This window comes from Dermacentor silvarum, chromosome 5 (genome assembly GCF_013339745.2).
Source record: "Dermacentor silvarum isolate Dsil-2018 chromosome 5, BIME_Dsil_1.4, whole genome shotgun sequence".
NCBI classification, from domain to species: Eukaryota; Metazoa; Arthropoda; class Arachnida; order Ixodida; family Ixodidae; genus Dermacentor; species Dermacentor silvarum.
In genome coordinates, this window is record NC_051158.1 from 78,825,329 (window position 1) to 78,843,616 (window position 18,288).

The window sequence follows — 18,288 nt, forward strand, 5'->3', positions numbered from 1 at the left end:
AGTACACTGTAACCATGTATGTAGAGCAAACGCGCCTTCTTCCGACGAGCGAGAGGCCGTGGGGGAGGGGAGGGAAGGGAGGCGACGTTTAGCTGCGGCACGCAGTGCCTATTTATATCAGAGGCTCCGGCAACAGTCACCAACGCCGCACGCATTTTGAGCTAACGCGGGCAAAACGCCGATGGCGTCGACAACAGTTCTGCGTGTTGCCGATGCTGCTGCATGTCCAAGTTTATACAGCTGATAAAGCTAATATCATTACTCCGTATAGCTCTCTACAAGTTTGCTATCGCAATTGATGCTTCGCCTGTCAGGTGAAACTGCGACAACTTTTTTGCCTCCGCGTCAACCTGCTTATTTCTGGCTATTACACAGTGGCTAGGAATCCACTGCATTGCAATGGTATGTCCGGATTGATACGCCTCATTAATCAGAGCCATGATGTCGTAGATTAGAGGACTATATGCGCGTCTGGGTTTCATATAATTGCTTATGAGTTGCAGCGTCGGTTTTGAGTCGCAGAACACTGTCCAGTTAGCGAGGTTTTGTTGCAGTATGCAGCGGATTGCTTCTCGAACGCCGGTCATCTCAGCCGCTGTAGACGTTGTTTTGTAAACATTCACAGTGAAGTAGAGGCGCGTCTGAAGCGGTTTATTGACGTTTCGGCCGGAGTCCAGCCTTCATCAGAATACAATGCATGGCGTCCTTACAGTTGATATACATGAACATATCAACCGGATTAAGATATGTTTACATAAAAAACAAATAGAATGGGTGAACTTCGCCCATTTGATTGATTTGCTATGCATGTAAACATCTGCATTCGGTTGATATGTGCATGTATATTAACTGTAATGACGTCATGCATTGTATTCTGATGAAGACCGGACTCCGGCCGAAACGTCAATAAACCGCTTCAGACGTGCGTCTGCATCACTGTATATATACATATATATGGATGAGAAGCACAACTTCATGGTTATCTAATGTTTCTTACCCAACAGTTTCGGTCGGGCCCTTTCTAAGTACGCTTGGCCCATCGAAAAGCAGTTACTACTATATATACATACTGAAAATTGAAGAAAGATTGCTTACAATGATTTTCTTTTTCAGTCTAGTCATTTCTCTGCCACCATCACTTTCAATGAGAGCTTTGTGGAGCAACTGCAAAAGAAGAATAACAGCCGCTATCAGTACAAGAAAAATTTTTGTCAAAACGTCACAAGGACAATACTGGAGAAGAAGGGCGGAAAACTGAAGTACACAGTTTGGGGCAAATATATCCAGAGGGTGTTTTGTTACTCTCCCTCAGTACCAACTGCGAAACATTGTTGACGAAGCTCCTAGCAATGGTCGTTGTCATCCTTCGTTTGAGTTTCTCCAGCATGCAATAAAGAATATCTCTCTCTCGGAAACGATTCGTCATGTTCTTTGTCAGTGCCCACAATACAGTGTGCAGAGACAATCGCTCTCTCCAACCCCTTTATCCCCCACCCCAGTGTAGGGTAGCAAACCGGAAACTGACTTCTGGTTAACCTCCCTGCCTTTCCTCTCTCGCTAGCTCTCTCTCTCTCTCTCTCGCTTTAAGCTTTGTAAATAATAATAAAATAGTGCGACATATCTTTTGCTAAACATTTCAACGCACCCAATAGCCTAAGCAATCGACATCATGATTGCGGAGTTTGTAGAATGCAGATTGTTCTACTCACGCTGGGAACGTCGGAGATAGAAACGAGACGCAGCTTTCATTTCAAGTTATGTTTACTCACTTCCTTCTCCTCTTTTAATCCCTGTTCCCCCTTCCCGAGTGCAGGGTAGCCTACCGGGCTCGGCCAGGTTAACCTCCATGCCTTTCCCTTATGAATTTTCTCGGTCTCTTTACTCGAACGAAACTCATTTCCAAGTTATTCTGTAAATTTACATTTGCGTTATGGCATCATTCGACGTGCTTCCAACACAACATGCGTGACAGCCTTTCGCTCGGCTGCGGCTTGTTAGCCAATGCATTGAGAAGTTCATTGTAGCTAGATAGGGAAAACGTTTGAGCCGTAAGTGCTCATGCGTTCTGTTCGCGACTACAGGATCTGTTACTTGTGCTGGTAACACTGCCCAAACAAACATGTATGGCTACGGTATTCAGGGTCACGCTGCCTCTTTCGCTTGGAGCTGTTTCTGGATTGTGGCGTCGAATCGAGATGTTTCGTCGAAAATGTGATGGTCCTTGCTCACGATCATCTTATTTTCATCGGTCTGAAGGCTTTCACTGACGAAACCATGGAAAGTGTTGCGCTGTGCGTTCGAACGTCCGGTTTGATCCAAGAGCCGTATCGGTTTTTTAAGCAAACGGCCTTTAAAAATCCGGAGGTTGAACAAGTTGATTAGTGGACCTCTCCGAGTGGGGCAAGCACCTGTACGAGGCGTTGCGCCGCTGCTACAGACGCCAAAGACAAGTTTGCGCTGCGACTAGTACAGCAGTAAACCACATAGCGACCCACAATGTTCCTACGGACCAGTATTTATGATGACGAAGGGGAAAGTAGTGTGAAGAAGCCGACGATGATTTGAAGCTAGTGCAGGCCTCTTGGCCAAGTGAAGCGTATCGGTTTGTGAATATGCTAGTATGCATGTTCTCGTACGTCTGCGTCCTAACACGTAATATAGAGTGTGATCATTTTAATTTTTATGGAATTCTTAAAAATAGTGTGTTGCAGATAACATAATTACAGTCCTTGAGGTGGAATATTCAGAGAGGCGGACATGCACGAGAAATAAAAACACATAATAGCCTAATGAACAGAATCCACTAAATGTCTTTTGGATTAATTACTTACGACATACATCGCAATTTACGAATTCAAGCCAGTGAGCTTGTAAGGCTTGGAAGTTATTTCCAGAAGTGCGCCAGCTTGGAGATATCTGCCATCGTACTTGCCGTAAGAATGCACTGTTTTTCCCCTTGCTTTTTTTACAAAACGCTCTTTTATGCATTGATGCACATAAGTAACTGGAACGCCCATGTATTTCGTTCCACACTTTGGGAAATATCTCAAATCTGGTGTTGTCCTGCAAGTTCATTTCAAGTGGGAAAGTCTTGCAAGCTCACCTGCTACAATTCGTAAATTGCAATATGTGCCGTAATATAATTAATTAAGAGGGTAATTAGTTGAACATGTGTTTCGATTTGTCATGCTAGTAATGTCCACCGCTCCGAATAATCCAACTCAAGCACAAAAATTATGCTATCTGCCACAGACGATCATTAAAAATTCCATAAAACTGAAAAAATGATCACCCTGTATTTGGTTAAAACTTTAAGCGCACAACCAGACGAGTACGCTGAATGAAGACGGGAGATAGACGAGCGCTAACTTGCAATAATTTATTGAGAACCCCAACGCGGAATATAAAGGCATGTCGTCATGCGTGTGTCGTTCTGGAAATCCTTTCTAAGTGAATACGCGTGACAAGCTCAACGGCTACAATTCGTAAATTGCAAAATGTGTCGTAAAGTAATTCACTAAGAAGTTAATTGGCGAATTTTTGTTAATTAGTTGAATATGTTTTTCGATTTCTCGTGCTACTAATGTCCGCCTCTTCGAATAACCCAGCTCAACAATAAGAATTATAGCTACTTGCCATAGGCGATTAAAAAATTCAATAAAGCCTAATTTAGAAGACCCTGTATACACATACATACATAGGCAGTCAAAAAATTAAATCTAAGTATTACAGCGCATGTCTTGTTAACCAATCCAATCTGCGTATTGTTCTATAACATCGAGCAGTAACTGTGGGCTTAGCCTTGTGTCGCGTAAGGGACAGTTGGAAAAGAAGAACACGATTTCAAGACAAATTAGAGAATATATTGTTAAATTCATGCATAATTTAAGTAAGCTTATCCATTGTGAGGTTTTTCCTACAGTAGCGGCTTTACATGTCACTTGTTTCTGGCGCCGAATTTTTCATGATGCCGCTGATTTCAAACTCGCGTTCGTTATCTATACAACTTGGGTACAATTCTATTCTTAACTGCATTCGTTAGCGATTGGAACGGACAGCAGCCGAGTCCAAGACGTCGGCAGCGTTTCCGGGAAGAGCAAGAAGCGATGTAAACCCACGTGTCGTTTATTCCAAAATAGTTATCTGATGTCTTTTGGTGCCAGAGATACCGAAACGCTCTCAAAGCAAGCGAAAATACCTTCAAAGGAAGCGAATGCTCTCGCAGATAACAATTCCAACACTATAACAGGCTTTTAAAAAAGACATATCCTTCTGGAGTACTTTTATGAATGCTTTTCTTTGGCATACATATTTAAGCATGATATGCTTTTAGCTCCCATTGTCAGCGACCTTCAAGTCACCTTGAGCCAAAAGCAAGAGCCTTATTCGCGCACTCAAACGAGAACATCCGAGCTTCATTGCGAGAACAAAACGAGATCATCCGGGCAACCAGTAAAAAGTTAAGAGAATGTGGTTTCTGGCCTCCAACCCTTTGTACAGGACCGCCTTACATACGGTAGTTACTGCCAAAACAATTAACCAAAATATTGTTTTCGAGTTCTTCCTAAAGTTTGTTGACAATATCACTGAAGCTGTAACATCTAGTACGCTGAAATCTCAATTGTCCTTTTCAATAGCGACGGTCAAAAGGCTGATACAGGGCACCATGCACTTGATTGTCATTTTTGGCACTGAGACAGGGTTGCCTGTGCGCTTTTCAACGCCAGTGGTCCGTGAGTTCCGCGACGCGGGTTACGCGCCTCCTCCTTCGAGAGGTGGCGCCACGTTGCTGGACCAGGCCGGCAGCGTGCGGTGCGCCGCGGATGATTGTTTGGCCAAGACAAGACTTGCAACGTGGTTGAGTTCAAAACAGGTTCCTTTCGGCTCAGTAATCTTTCAAGCCCAAGTAGCGGCACCAATCTGCGTTGCCGGCAGCCATTTCATGGTGACGTCTACTCTCGATTACGGGAGAGCCAGCAATTTTTCTAACTTTGCCTTGCTGACTTGTGGTTTTCACGACACGACATGATGCTTTATACGCACGTGCCGCGGCGCCACAGCGGCTATTGTTTTACGCTGCTAAGCACGATGTTGCGGGCTCACATTCCGGGCGCAGCGGCCACATTTTGATGGGGGCGAAATGAAAAAAAAAACGCCAGTGTCCCGTGCATTGGGGGAATATTAATGATCTTGACCTTAATGAATTAATGAATTTTGACCTTAGTGGTCAAAATTGTTCCGGAGTTTGCCCTACGGCATACCTCCTAATAAATCGTGGTTTTGGCACGTAATACCCCTGAACTGATGGATTGCGTTCATTTCTTTATATACAGAGTCAGTGTTTGATAAACCCTTTCTCACAAGAACCAAGTCTCTTACCTCCAGCGCTAGTAACGTTATGTTTTGCTTCTTATCAGAGTTTGATTTCATTCTTTCACCATAGTCCTTCTTGTTTCTGTAAGCTGTCGACTCAAAAGGATACATCATGTGTGAGATAAGTTGGCTTTCCAGTTGCAATAGAGTGGTGTACATCCTAGAGCCGTTGTGTGCGATCGGTTGTTATGAGATACCACTGCTTCAAAGCAGCACTTTCATTCTCCTTCCCAGGAGAATGAAAGTGCTGCCTTGTCTAATTCACTTGAGTACATAGTGATGTAGTGCTTCATGTCCCGAATAGTTCGTTCCGCCAATCCATTACCTGCTGAATGGTACGGGATAGTTAATCTCAGTGCTTCACGTCATTCTATTCATTCCTCCATTTTATGGCTTCGAAAGGGTAGACCATAATGCGATACCAAAACTTTCACGTTGTCAAACATTTTGCGGTTAAGCCATGGTATCACGCTGCTGGCGTCCTGTCTTCCTGGTTTCGCAGCTACCATTCTTGTGCATTCGTCCACGCACAAAGAAACGCTTTCGTTTTCCTCACACCTTCAGACTAACGGAGCTCGGCGAAGTCTAAGTTGACAACTTCGAATGATGTTTCGGCAAGGTCGTTTGTTGAGTTGCTTGCTTGAATTTCACCGTATTCAGCTGACATTCATGACGTAATTGCTCACATGACCAGGTATTAGGTTGTTGATGATGATGATTTAATGGCCTCCCTTTTAAACCGAGCGGTGACAAATAGTCACCACGCCCGCGTGATTTCATCAGGTATGCTCTACATGTTTTTATCTAGCATTTTTGTATACATTTCATTAATATTTTTTCCTCGATATTTACCTTGTACCTCTACCTACGATTAAGAGATCAAATCAGGTTGTATCAATATCTTCCCTGCTTTTTTTCCACCAATACTCTAAACGACTCTTGCTTATCTCGACTGCTGACCGGTTGATGCTTCCGTCCACTTTAAACCCAAGCGCTTCTGGAAGGTGTACGTTACCTACTGTTCTCACTTGGCGAATCCCTTCACATTCTATTAGGATGTGTTAAGTGGTCTCCGGATCTTGCTGCAGCATACACATGCCTTATCTAGTTCCGAATATTTGCTCCGGTATGTTTTAGTTCTTAGGCAATAGGCTCGAGCCTCAAATAGCAAGGCACTGTCCTTTGTGTTATCGTACAGATCTTCCTTCTAATTCATTTCTTCTCATTCTTGTAAATATCCGTCGTCCTTTTTGTTTCCATTCTTTGCATCTAATTCACGGTCTCTATTTCTCTCACTTTCTTTCCGATGACTCCTGGTTGTCTTTTTACAGTTTGGATTATCCTGTACTTGGTTGCCAACCAGGATGATGATGATGGTGATTTATGGGCATCCCCTTTGAAACGGGGCGGCGACAAATAGTCACCTAGCTTGATTTAATCAGGTATACTATACATGTTCTTTATCTAGCATTTTTGTATACCTCTTATCATTTTTCTTTTTAAAAAATTTACCTTGTACCACTACCTGTCATTTTAAGAGATCAGGTCGTATCCATCTTTTCCCTGCTTTTTTTCCACCAGTACTCTAATCGTCTCTTGCTGATCTCTACGGCTAATCTGTTGATGTTTCCTTCCACTTTAAACCTAAGCGCTTCTGGGAGTTGCACGTTACCTATGGTTCTCGCTGGGTGGATCCCGTCGCATTCCATTAGGATGTGCTGAGTGGTCTCTGGATCTTTACTGCAGCATACACATGTCTCATCTAGTTCCGAATATTTGTTCCGATATGTTTTCGTCCTTAGGCAACCGGCTCGAGCCTCAAATAGCAAGGCACTGCCCTTCGTGTTATCGTACAGATTTTCCCTTCTAATTTCTTTCTTCTCATTCTTGTAAATCTCCATTGTCCTTTTTGTTTCCGATATTGGAGACATTGCCGAACAGCGCCTCTAGCGGCCGCCTTTGAAAACATGCGTGCTTACTATAGGAGAGCGTTAATTGTTTTTGAAAAAAAAAAGCAGAGCCCTTCCCCTACTGTGAAGATGGAAGCCAGCGAAGCTATGACTATGATGAGTCTGCTGTAGTGAATATTGCTATAGTGAATTTATATATTATCATTATTGACTATATTGAGCGTCTTCGGCACGTTTGTCAAAGAGTAAGGACACCGGCGTCTTATTTTCGCCCGGCGCGATGGCCAAGTTGTGCTTTTGCTGCGCCAAGTCCGCCCCATCGTCACAGACTAGCGTTTGAGCCACAGCGTCTATAGCCGCGGCACACTCCACGGCATCGTCAGGATCCTCACGCTAGGTTCCTGGAACATGTGGTTAAACGTGCGTCCATCCCATAGCGAGTCCAAAGGGCAACTGCTGGTAACAGTGCTAGCGCGATCTCTACGTCAGGAGACAAAAGGGCACAACGATTTGTGGGACGTGCCGCGGTGGAGCATCGCGACACTTCTGCAAGAGGCATCGGCGGTAGCAAGGGGTATAACAATGGGCCATCCATCATCCGTTTTGAGACCTGTGCTAAGGCACAGCTGGCGGGAAACCACCACGCACACGGAGCCAAACCGCCATGCACATGGAGCCGAAACTTGTTCATCTACGTCTGGTCTATCTACTTCCGGTATGTTGCCGGACGCGATCTGCTGGAACCTAGCCTATAACAGCTTCGCTGTAATAACTATTCTTAGAAGCCATCTTTCAAAAACGTTCCGTGGGAATATGCTATACGCGCTTTGCCCGACATCTCATGCAAGCGGCACCATTACCTGCGATCAAAAACCCGTTACAAATTGCGGGCGAAGTTCGAAGTATGGGAGTTTGGTGAAAAGTTCATATTTTGGAGGGTTTTCTGGCCAGTAAAAAGCGATTGAGGATGAAATTATTGCATCGATTGGTATATTCCAGGAGATTTATCAACTTTAGTGACTCAGCTTTCAGCTGGTTGCAGCAGTAGCTCTTGAAATGGCAAAAAAGTCGTTCCAAAGTCGCAGTTTTAATAACAAGGTCGAGGAATTTATTGTGGTAGATTTATAAACCTAGTTTTTGTCTGCAGCAGCGCATTGAAGCGTTAGCCGAGCGTTCTGAGCGACGTACGACAGATGATCACTGATACCACGAGCGTCAGTTGGCAGGTGCAAATAATTTTTTTATCAATTTGTCGCCGCTTAGTGTGACCGTTTTCGGCGAGATGGCACATTCCGAAACGCAGGACATTTAGTTACGGTTCTTGTTTTGATTCTTTCAATCTGCACCAACGTCTTCGTAAAAAAATAGCTGGCTGATTTCGTAAACTTACGAACGTGCTTCCGAATGCCTTTTGCACTTTAGGTATGATGTATGTTAGACGATCAACAATAAAGCCAGATAACGTGTTTTGAAAGTTCATTTAGTTCTTAATTTATGAAGACATTACCAAGAAATATTTTTGCCTCTCGAGCTATGTCATGGGAAAGACGTGTTTCTGCGACTCTTGTGCTGCTTGAAACGTACCACAAAATTTAATACGCACAGAAGTAGTTATTATAAAAGACACAAAAGTAGAAAAATTGCCAGCAGACCCAGACGTGTTATTCTTACAAAGGAATGTAGTTGAAGCTTTTCGACGGAGTACATTTGCATTATATCAAAGCAGGATTTTTGCTTATCTGATCTTCGGTGCAAAAGAAGGCTGTCCGAATTATTGCACAAATTTGTTTGCTTAGTACAAACCGGCACTTCTAAACGTAAACAGTCTATCCTCAATATGCAGCGCACATGTCTTATCATTTGAACCATTCGCATATATACCTTCACGAAATTTCAGAAATACTAAAGCTCTTCATATCCTTTTACCACGACACACGCAGAGGAGTATTGGAAATTATGCGAAAAGACACAGGGACGTGTTAATGTAGCCTGTCGTGTAAAAATAGAGAACGATTTCAATCACAGACCAGACCCTTTTTGAGTTAGGCCCACAAAATTGTGCAAGAAGACCTTCTTTCGGCTACAATCACCGCAGTTGCTAAAGCATCCGGGTGTTCAGTTCTTGACTAAATATATTGCTGAGTCAGTTCGCAGCACCGTGACATAATTACTGGTGCAATTCTTCCGTCATTCTGTGAGAATATTATTCTACGATAAATTTAACGTGTTTGAACCATTGAAGAAACATGAGAAAGGACCGTGGTCCTGTCTTTGATTTTTTAATTCAATTTCTTATCTGTTCGAGGGTACAAATATGCTTTTTAGATGGTAATACACAGTTTCACCTACCGTGGTGGCGTAGTGGCTTGTGCATTGCGCTGCTAAGCCCGAGGCCACGGGTTTGAATCCCGGACGCGGCGGTGGTGGCATCTCAATGGGGCCGAAATGCAAGAAACTCCCGCGTATCGTGCATTGGGTTCACGGTAAAGAACCGCAGGTGGTAAAAGTTAATTCGGATTTTTTCAATACGGTGTGCCTCATAATCATATCCCGCCTTCTGGCACGTAAGACACCAGAATTTAATTTATGTTTTTAACACGCAGTTTAATTTTTGCAAACATTCATAATGATGTCCTCCAACATGTGTTCCTATTGGCCATGCACATTTTTCCCATCATATATATGGTCGAAATTATGAATCATTTCAATGTTAAACTGACGTATCCACACGCAGGGGAAATGCAACAGGCACTTGAGAACGTAATATTACACACATGTTTGCTCGCATTAACTTCCTCCTGTCTATGTGCATGAAATGAAAACTTCAAATATGTTGCCCAGCTTTATGTGTTCGCTGCACAGTTGATATAACACATTTATAAAACAATGCACAATTCTTTTTTTTTTTACTTTAACGCATGAGTCCAAAATAAATAAGCAATTTATTTTCAGAGATAATCCGCAGTTGTCATATTAGTTTCAATAGCTCGTTCATCGGGTTGTCATTTCAGTATGAAGACGAGAAACTTTCATGCACAGACAGAGTAAGCAGGCCAAGCGTGATAACTGGTAAGTTAATTCGGAACGGAAAAATTTGAGTTTACCTATGTAGTGTTTAACTATGTAGCTTTAAAGAATTCAGGTATTGTATACAGAGTTGTAGGTGACCACCCCTCAATCAAGAAATATTTACATTTTACTTATTTATTTACGTCATCGCAGCTGTAAGACAGTATAGAAAGAAATGGGTTGAGCAGGATAATAAAATAATGCAGTGAGTAAATTGTATCTTTGTAATCATAGAATTTTAGATCATGGCAAATAAACAAAACGTGTCAGTGCGCACCAGGAAGGCAGCTTTACAGTTGTGCAGTATTACCTGGTATTGCAAAAATTAAAAAAAATTGCTTAGTGAGTAATTAACAAATTCAGGTCACACAAAGAACGCTAGTGAATGTTCCAGGAAACTTGCGATTATTACTATTGTTTAGGATTTCTGTGTGGAGCGATTACATTCAAGGAATGTGCGGGGCAAGAAAGAGCGTACAAAAGATAGCGTGACTAGATTCTTGTGCCTAGATTGTAAAGGGGATAAATACGATGCGATATATGTTTCGATGGAGATACCACTTAAGAGATAGAAATTCAAGGTTAGTTTTATTTATGGTTAAAGTAGCCATTAGATCATGAGAGGAACATATAAAACCAGTGGAGTAATTGTGAGAAGTTCTAATGAGGTATTAAGGTCAATGAAATCTTGCTCGGCAGATGCATACTCTAATTTTGTTCGTATTTTACTTTTCTATAGTAGTTACTTGAGGGAGGATGGTGCATAATAAATGTAGCGGAGCAAATAACCCAAACTTCGATTTGCATTGTTAGTAATGTCGATATAGGTTGACGAGGTGAAATTAGTGGTAATATGAACGCGTAAATACTTGTATCAATATGGAGGTTCTTACGCTTTGTTGTTAAGTAAGTACGTCGAAGAGGCGTTGTCTTCAATGAGAGTTGTTCGTATGATGTGGCTGTTACGTCTGGTGTGTCACAAGGCTTCGTGTTGGCGTGGTTTCTCTAACTTGCTTTTATTAATCATACTTGTGATGGTATGGAAACTCAGATACGATTGTTTGCGGATGATTGTGTACTGTATGCAAAGTTATCTGATGAGACAGACTGTTTTTCAATGGCGGCCGACTTGAAGCGCATCAAAAAATGGTGTGTCACTAATAGCACATGCCTGAGCATAAATAAACGTGTACACGTTAGCTTTACCAGAATGATTACCAAAATACTAAAGCACCACAATGAAATTGATCAGATATGTTGAAATTAAAATAAACAGTTAACATGTAGGAATGTAAGGAATCGGCTTTTTTGTTTAGGCTGGTGCTTTTTTTTACAGAAATTGATACTAATTGCCAAATTTCAACACGCAAGACTTCAGGTATACAACTCTGTACCTCAGGAAATTAAAACGATGTCGTAATTCTGTAAACTGCCGCTGATATTGCATCTAATGCGGACAAAAATGATATATCATACGCCACCCTGAAATATACCACTAACTTGTGAACATGACATATGTAAAACTGTGAAGATGCATCTGCATGCATCTGCATACATCAAATTTGTCGGATTTACATTCTCCAACGGATGCAGTTTATAGAAATGTGATGTTTGTTTTTTATTCTGAGCTGCAGATTTGTAAACTTCGTAATTCTATTTTCTGAAATTTTACCCATTTAAGGCAATTCTTGCAAAAAACTCCGAGCATACCTAAGAACTTCTCATGAGTTGTGAATGCGTAAGCGTTAATGTCCAATTGAACGCCACTGAGTGGCCCTTTGAGTTTTGTGCTGCGAGCAATGTTTTCCAGTTTTGTTGCGGGGTACGTTATCGAGTTTTGCGACTAAATTGGCGCGCGTAATTTTTTTTACAGTTTCTACGTTAGCATGTTGGCTGTAGACCGTAATCATTTGGACGATATTGCTGAAAAATCAAGGACACCACATGCCACAGACGTCCTACGAGACGAGAGACCGAGGAAGCACCAGCGGCCACCAAGGCCGGCAGGCGCTCGCAGCAGCTAAGCCCAGTGGGGGTGAGAGAGAGAGAGAGATATGTACCGCGCGCCGGGTTCAGCCAGCGAGACGGCGGCACCCGCACGCTCGCACAGGGGACAGACAAGAAGGGAGAGATTCCTCCTGCTACGCTTACGGATTGGCTGTTGCTGGACAGCCGCCCGGAGATTCCGCCTGGGCATAACCGACTCACCAGTCTGCACTCAGTGCGGGGCAGACGAAACACTGGAGCACCTCCTATGTTTCTGCCCCGCACTCAATGAACACCGAAACATCATGGTGGCTCAACTACGCCGCATGAGCCTACCATCAGCCACCAGCACGGACCTGCTGTTCCCGGGAAGCTCGCAGTTCCAGCAGGGTATTCAGGGTTGTGCGCTGCTACCTTGCTGATTGAATGCTGGCTGACCGGCTGTAGCGGCACCCTGCCCAAGACGAGGACGACTACCCTCCCCCCCCCCCCTTCCTCCACTTTTCCTACTTTCTGCCCCCCTTCCCCGCCCCTCAGATGGTGAGCCGAGCTCCCTGCAAGGGCTGCAGAAATATGCATCTTTCCTATCCACAACCTCTACTACTACTACACTCGCGTCACCCGACAGCCTCGCCGACAACAACCCATCTCGCCCCGCGGCGTCGCGTCTCCGTATCTGCTCCGTCGAGGCGCGCTCGTGACGTGGCGTCGCAGTCAGTGGGAATTTAGGTACCGTTTCGCGGCCACAGACGCCGGCTTCTTCCCTCAATGGGCCATTTGAAGCTTTCGCATCACAAAGCCAAAGCCTAAAGCGAAATTTTGTTTCCTGCAATCACTGTTTACTGCGTTCTCTGTTAATTGCAACAAATTTCATTCAAATCGGTTCAGCGGTTTTCTCATAAAAGTATTCTTGCGCTTTAAATGTATTTGAGTAGCCGGCATCGGAGATAGTCCCGAACTAAAGCTTCCTCTTAAACAATACATAACGCCGGTTCTACAGGAAACCCACGAAACATAATGCTGACTATACGCAAGCCCGTGGCCCACACCGTGCCGTGGCCACAGTGGTCCACAAAGGAAAAGAAAAGCATTAAAGAAAAAAAAAATTCAACGGAATCATCGCAGGAGCAGTTATCTCGGCCAAACATCTTATCCGGAATGCGGGGGAGCTGTCTGGCCTAAAGTCCCTATATAAGAAAAGTACCGCCATCCTTTGACAAATGCCACTTCGCTCTCTCCTGTGTTACCCTGTATCTCCGATTGGATGATGATAGCGCGCGCTTTTCACTTCTTTATATTTTCTTTTTTTCCGCCTCAGAGCCATGTTGAAAGTCCTCTGCGCAGCCGCAGTCTTCGGCGGCGGCGGCGGCGCGCGCCCCGCCTGATAGCTTCAACGTGGACTTTCTAGGTGCGCCACCGTCGACTTGGCTTTCGCAAGCAAAAAGTAAAGAAAAAAGCAAGCGCTTTAGGAGAGGAGGCGGCGGAGGAAAGAGTAGATGGCAGTACTTTTCTTATATAGGGACTTTACTCTGGCCAGGTGTCTTTGCCAGTCGAGCAAATAGCTGGCCGTCTTCGAGATAAGGTTGATAGATAAGAGCACTCGTTTCCAAGTGCTGAGGTAAAGCTACCGTTTCTGGGTGTTCTTCTATATATTGTGTTTTCTTTAGATGTGCGTCATTGCATACGTCATGGCGCGCACTACGAATTCTTTAAGGTCGATACGTCACGCGGTGGCGAAAAATGGAAACTGAACAAAATGTTCCTACTGGATATGCTCATTCAGCGATGCTTCCGCGCAGTGCATTGCCTTGCTCACACGGAAATAGCGGGCTCAGCTACGCAGCGTACCTTTGTGTCATAGGCTGCTGACGATACGGGACTTCCTGTACCTTCCACGTTTCGAGGGCTGCACCCAAGCCCCTTGCTCTTATTCCTGCAAATGACTGGATACTTTCCGTTGGGTGAAGTAATTTTGAAGTTTCGTATTCCGAAACGCACAAGATCCGACTAGCACAAAGGAAGGTTTCAGCGACCTACTGTTATTACGAAGTGACCGCTTGAGCGGTCACTTTGATTATATTACTGCACTATATAAAATTGTAGCAGTTTTGTAATTTCCGACGGCTTCCAGGGTTCAAACATAAAATGTTTCAGAATCCCACAAAGCGGCCTTGCCCAAACGACCATGCTCATCAGTCACCTTGCAGGGGTGGCTCATGTGCGAGTGCAGCGGTCTACGAGTTCGGCTGAGGATGGTTGTGCAGCTAAAGCTGTGACTGTCCTGCCAGTTTTTCGAGTGTCAATAGTGAATAGCATCGTGATTCTGCACTTGCAGTGAATGCAAACTGTTTCCCTGGATTTGGGTGACCAATCGCACCTCGCCTCAATTTTTATATATCGCACACATGCCCCTAGGTTTCTGTGTTCAAACATGGCGGCACTTCTCGAAGCGACAGCTTTCACTTAGCACCAAATAAGACCAGATTTCTTAGTTAGATGGCGCGTTCGTATGAAACAAATGATCATGTGAGCTATCGCGTTGTCTAAGGTCACGGAAGCGGCAAAAATTGAGCGATAAAACAGTGCTTTTTCAGAGATCAGTTCTCTGATTGATATTTCGCCAGGTGTACCACAATCTGGATTGTCTTCGCTTCTGAAGACAACCGCATTGCATTAGTGTAGCTTCGGCCTTATTGGGAAATATTTCCTTTCAGCTAGAGTTTCAAGCAAGTAACATGTAAAAAATGTGTATGTTTAAGATTCCTAATTTTGTTCGTCGTGCAGTATTTTTGGACTGCTATATTTATGTATTTGTGTTGCAGCTGTATGCTGTAAGACCCCAGTAAGAGGTTGATGTTAAAGTAAGACGAGGACCTAATAGTAAAATGCGCTGTGCCGGGGTGCCCTGGGAACCTAAAGCGCTCCCTGGGTGGTGTACCCTTGGTTTGGGTTCCACATTTTATTGCTCTCGTGTTACCCAAAACTACAAGTAATACATGTTACAGGCAAGACCTGTAACCACTAATAATTTATTTCCCTCTGATCTCCGCCTTGGTCTATTTGTCGGAAAATGTTTCATCCGCTAGGAGACACGTGGCTTTACCCCTCCAAATGTCTACTCCCTTCCCCACAATCCTACTCGCGTGCTTGAAGTCTTTCTACGTGGGCTTCCGGTCGGAACAGCCTTACACGAGCAGTTACAAGCACTTGGCTTCTCCCATCAAGATACCAAGTTCTAGCTCCAAAGGTCTCCACCTCTGCGTCAGCAGCATATGTCCATCATTTCGGAAGTACCCAAGTATACAGAAGATCCACCAACATACACTCAGTGAAATTAAGTTTTGGACTTGCCCACCTCTCGAATGAGCCATAGGTCATGGGCAGTGCATTTTACAAGTCGCTGTTGGAGGGCCTCCATAAAATGCCTCAGCCTTATTTAAAATTTTCGTTCCGCATTATGCCACATAGGTGAGTCATATACGAAAACAATAAAAATACATTACATAGAGGTCGTGCATGAACTGAGTCGGTTGTAATAAAAAATGTCACAGTTTCGCCCTAAGGGCGAAGCAATGAATGCGATAGCAACACAGCAATGTCATACGAAGTAAGGTGAGCGGCTTTGGTAGCAACAACACGCAGAACTGTTGTCGACGCCATCGGCGTTTTGCCCGCGTTAGCTCAAAATGCGTGCGGCGTTGGTGACTGTTGCTGGAGCCTCTCATATAAATAGGCACTTGGTGCCGCAGCTAAACGTCGCGTCCCTTCCTTCCCCCTCCCCCACGGCCTCTCGCGCGTCTGAAGAAGGCGCGTTTGCTCTACATATATGGTGATTGTAAAGGAGAAACGAGACGCCTAATTCTGCAGCCCTTAAGCGAGCACGGCGCAGAACGCGCGTTTGTTCTCCGCCGTGCGTTCACTCCCCGTGAAAGACGCGCCCCTCGCGCCCTTTCACTCGCACATACAGCGTTCGGCGCGCGGCGACGATTTCATCTCCAAATGACGTCATACGGAACCTCACGGCGACGGCGACGGCGACGGCGACGGCGACGCCGACGGCGACGGCGACGCCGACGGCAGAAATCTGCTTTTGAGTGTCCATATAATTGCTATCGCAATAAAAAGAGACAATAATGTCGTCAATGCCCCATCACCCCTTCCGGAAGCAAGTTTACAGAAACCTTGTGTAAAAACAATTCTGGATTTATATTTTGCTTTTATGCACGCTGGCGATGAAAAGTAGCACATATATAGCTGCATCAACGAAACGTTTTGGAGGACAACGATAAATGCCTCATATTGCGTTTGGAAAAGTGCGCACGCCAATATACAAACAAAAAAGGCAACGAAAACAAGCATCAGTGTTGTTATCTCTTGAATGCGTATCAGCAAAGCGGTCTGTGGACATGGCACAGAAAATTTTATTAGCGCTACGCTCCATGTTGAGGGACACGGATGTTCTGACGGAAGTTGGCCACGTGTCCCAAAAATGTTTTGAAACAATGCATGCCCTTGTACCTTTGCAGTATTTCTGCAATGTTTTGTATGTTTCACGTGTGTCACGTGGTACACCAGGGAAGCGCAAAATAATTCGCGTACTTGGCATGATTACGTACGCGTGCATCGGGTAACGCTTAAAACGCCGGAGCGAGGCGCGCCCGGCATAGCTGTAGAATTACACCGTTGTTGAAAGGCAGCAGCAACGCCGAGATTATTCTGTACGACTTTTTCCTCACAGGAATCCCTCTTTTTTCCGCTGTCGTTTCTGGCACAGACGGCAAGGCTCGCGCCCAATTTTACGTTCAACTTCGCATTCATGTTCTAGCGTTTCATTTTCGCATTCTTTGTAACCTAAATCAGTAACTTTTACGCGACGTAAAGCCCGGTCTCAATGAAGAATAAGTGTGACAAAAATCCCTATGCGATAGAGGTGAGCGAATATCAGCTTTCTTCGAATACTGATGGAACAGTAATAAAGAATATAGAGTGGAATAACAATAAGTCGAACGCAGACACATATATCTACAGCAGGAATATTTATTTCTTTGGTTGTCGCACCATGCGAATCAGCACTGAGGTGATGACGAACATATGACGATGAAACTTCAACAGCTGAAATATATGGCGAAGAGATGCGATTGAGAGACGAACGCTGAAAATGATTGATGTGCATACAATGGCAAATATGCAGTCTGCGTAATTATTTTCAAGGCAACAGCAGGCAATAGGTTTACGTAGTTCATTAGGTGCTTACGCAGTTGAGTGCGCTAGCAGCAGTAGCAGCCGTTGCTAGCGCACCTAATAAACTACGTAAGCACATACTGAACTACATAAACGTATTGCCTGATGTTGCCTTCAAAATAATTACACCCACTGCACAATTGTCAATGGATGCTACGCGCACACAACACTCCGCGGATAATCAAGCATAAAAGTTTCTCGTTAGCTCAGTGCTTAGCCCCTTCGTCTTTCAAATCCAGATTGCTGTACGAATATGAGTTTTACGAAATGCGTATTGAGGGAGAAATGGAGGATGATGAGGTGGTATGAATAGGAGGTGGCCTGGCGGTGATGGAAGTGAGAAGATGACGATGGGATAATGCAAATGAACAGCAGAAATGGTAGTGGTACAAATATATTGTTTCACTTAGACGAACATGACCTCCCCATTTTGATAGCTACCATCCGAAAAGGAAGGGAAAGGAGCAGAATACTAGGGAGGGGATGTTAAGGAAAGTGAATTAGCAACTGTGTTTCTTGGGTACAATTAATGATGGAGTTCAGGATATGTACTCTGTGCTCTGGTTCCCTGCCTGGCCTTTGCTGGTCGTAGCGATGCGGGAAGCTTCTCCATACTTTTCTCTCATTGCCTCTAAGTCATGGATCATCATCACACACGGGGCAGAAAGTGTCGGCTCGTGCTGCGTTGCTGCATCTTGAGCACCAGGCC